The sequence below is a fragment of the Tamandua tetradactyla genome, chromosome X, assembly GCF_023851605.1.
Source record: "Tamandua tetradactyla isolate mTamTet1 chromosome X, mTamTet1.pri, whole genome shotgun sequence".
Taxonomy (NCBI): Eukaryota; Metazoa; Chordata; class Mammalia; order Pilosa; family Myrmecophagidae; genus Tamandua; species Tamandua tetradactyla.
In genome coordinates this window covers 70340517-70343003 of record NC_135353.1, presented here as the reverse complement: position 1 = coordinate 70343003, position 2487 = coordinate 70340517, and the positions used below count along the sequence as shown (strand labels likewise).

Genomic DNA, 2487 nt, shown 5'->3' with positions numbered 1-2487 from the left:
CCAGCCATTCTGGAGACCCGGGTTCAATTCCCAGTGCCTGCCCATGCAAAAAAAGAACAAAAAAAGTGTAAAAGACTGAACTTTAAGAACCCAAAATAAAACTCTCTTAATGAATGAAAGTAATTGAAGACTTAAGGAAACAAACCTATGTGTCATTAAATGAATCTATTATTCAGTGAGAAAGGTGGATTTGAGAAACCACACGGTTGATAACAATTATTGGAAAAAATAAAATCATTCTATGTTTATACTAGAAAAGAAGAGAACAATTTAATAAACCCATTACATAGATACGTATGTGTGTATAAGACTTCTCTAAATACTGATCTGCCACTCCTTTCATTAAGAAATATAACTTGAGTATAATTCCATGCCACTATATATGCATCAATTTCATTCCTTTTAATATGTGCTAAATTTCCACATTATGGATCATGTGTTTAACCATTCCCATACTGATGGAAATTTACACTGTTTCCTCCAACTAGACATTTCAACATTGGAGTACAAAGTTGAATCAGATATGGGTTTTGTCCTTATGACACTTACAGGGTATTGAGGGATACAAAGTAGAAAGCCAATAAAACAGGGTGAAAGTGTTGGGATAAGTAAATACAAGGTCTAAAGCATGTAGCATAGGCAACTATTCAGAATCAAGATATCAATAGAGGCTTTCTTTCATTATAAATTCAATTTTTAAAAGCGTCCATCCTACAGCTATAAAACCCTCTCCCTCACAATTGTGCTGCTGCCACAGGAAAATGTTTTCTGGCCCAAACTATGGTACAGTCAGAGCGTAGCTACCCACTAACCCAGCACGGTGCTCAACACAGATATAGATCACAACACATAAGAATGCAATCGCAAGAAACTAGCTGTGGTGGATCTTGAGCATACTGTCATGTATATTAAAAGCCTAAGCAAACAAAATCAAGGGTTCCTATCACTGCAGCTCTAGTAGATTGAATTATGTACCCCAATTTAGACATGTTCTTAATCTTAATTCACATTCCTGTGAGTGTGTAAATAAGACCTCATGAGAATGTTATTTTTAGTTAAAGTGTAGCCCAATTGAATGAGGGTAGGTCTTATTCCAGACTTCTGGAAGCCTTATAAAGAGCCAGAAGCCAGAGCCAACAGAAAACTGGAAGAATAGAAGAAAGGAAAGGACATTACCATGTGATGGGAAAGTCAAAGAACCCCAAGGATTGCCAGCATCCAGCACTGAAATGGTACAATCTTCGTGGAGAAAGCAAGCTCTAATAACATCTTGATGTTGGATTTCTAGCCTCTGAAACTATGAACCAATAAATGCTGCTGTTCAACATACCTGATTGTGTGGTATTTGTCATAGCAGCCCAGGCAAACTAGGACAATGGCCAACATTGACACTGTGGGGACCTTTGAAATGGCAGTGGTTATAAATCAGCACTTCAGGTTCGCATTAATTCCATAAAGATGATGTCCTGAATAAATAGAAACTCTTTGCTACAATCACCCGCAACGTGGTAGCATTTAGCTGTGAGTTTGGAGAGTGGGAAGGATTATCTGGAAAAGATTAGAAATAGTTTAGAAGCTGTACTGCGGGTTAAGTTCATGTTCCTGGACATGGACAATTATTTTGAACAGTTTGTAGAATTTGTGAAATTATCTATGCCAAATTTCCAGAACATACCATCAAGGCAGGGAACATGATGTCAGGAGGGATGGTAGAAGAGCATATTCTTTCTGGAAAGGATGCAATCTAAGTGGAAATCATCCCAGGTGTGCATCACTTGTACCAAGACAAGGGTGGGCTACCCTCAGCTGAACAAAGTGATCAATAATGCTGAGTCTGTTCACACTCCAAAACGGCAAATAATCTTAGATGGAGGCTGCCCATGTCCAGGCTATGTAGTCAAAGCCTTTGGATCTGGAGCAGATTTTGCCATGCCGAGACAAATGTTTTTGAGCCATACAGAGACTGCTAGAGGAGTGATGGAAAAGAATGGTCAAAACAAGATCTTCCATGGGATGAGCTCTGAAAGAGCAATGCAGAAATACAAAACTGAAGTTGCTGAATATAAAGCCTCAGAACACAAGATTATTGAAGTGACTTATAAAGGGAAAATAGAAAACAGTATTCTGGATATCCTAGTCTTCTATAAGAGCTTTCTGAATGTTCCTGAATGGCAAAATACTGCTTCTTGTCTCCTTCCTTCACATCACTTGGAAGACTCTGGGCTACAGAGCTATCCCTAGTGCCTTCTTGGAGAACAAAATCAGAACATTGATTAGCTCAGAGGCCTACGGTGTTTACTAACCAGAACTCCTATCCTCATTGTTAAAATTAATGTGCACACAGTTTATTTGTTTATTTTAAAGAAAATAGTTTTTACTTTAAATATGATCCTCTTATTCTAAATATCTACTTATATTTATAATCTTCTGTAGTTAACTTAATTTCATAGGTAGCTGAGTGTTACAACACATTGGTACAGTGAAACT

At 37.7% G+C, this 2487-nt stretch overlaps 1 pseudogene; it reads left to right on the top strand.

The window, feature by feature from the left end:
- The first annotated feature begins 1375 nt into the window (after positions 1–1375).
- LOC143671874 (GMP reductase 1 pseudogene) lies at positions 1376–2241 on the top strand (annotated as a pseudogene).
- The last annotated feature ends 246 nt before the right edge of the window (positions 2242–2487 follow it).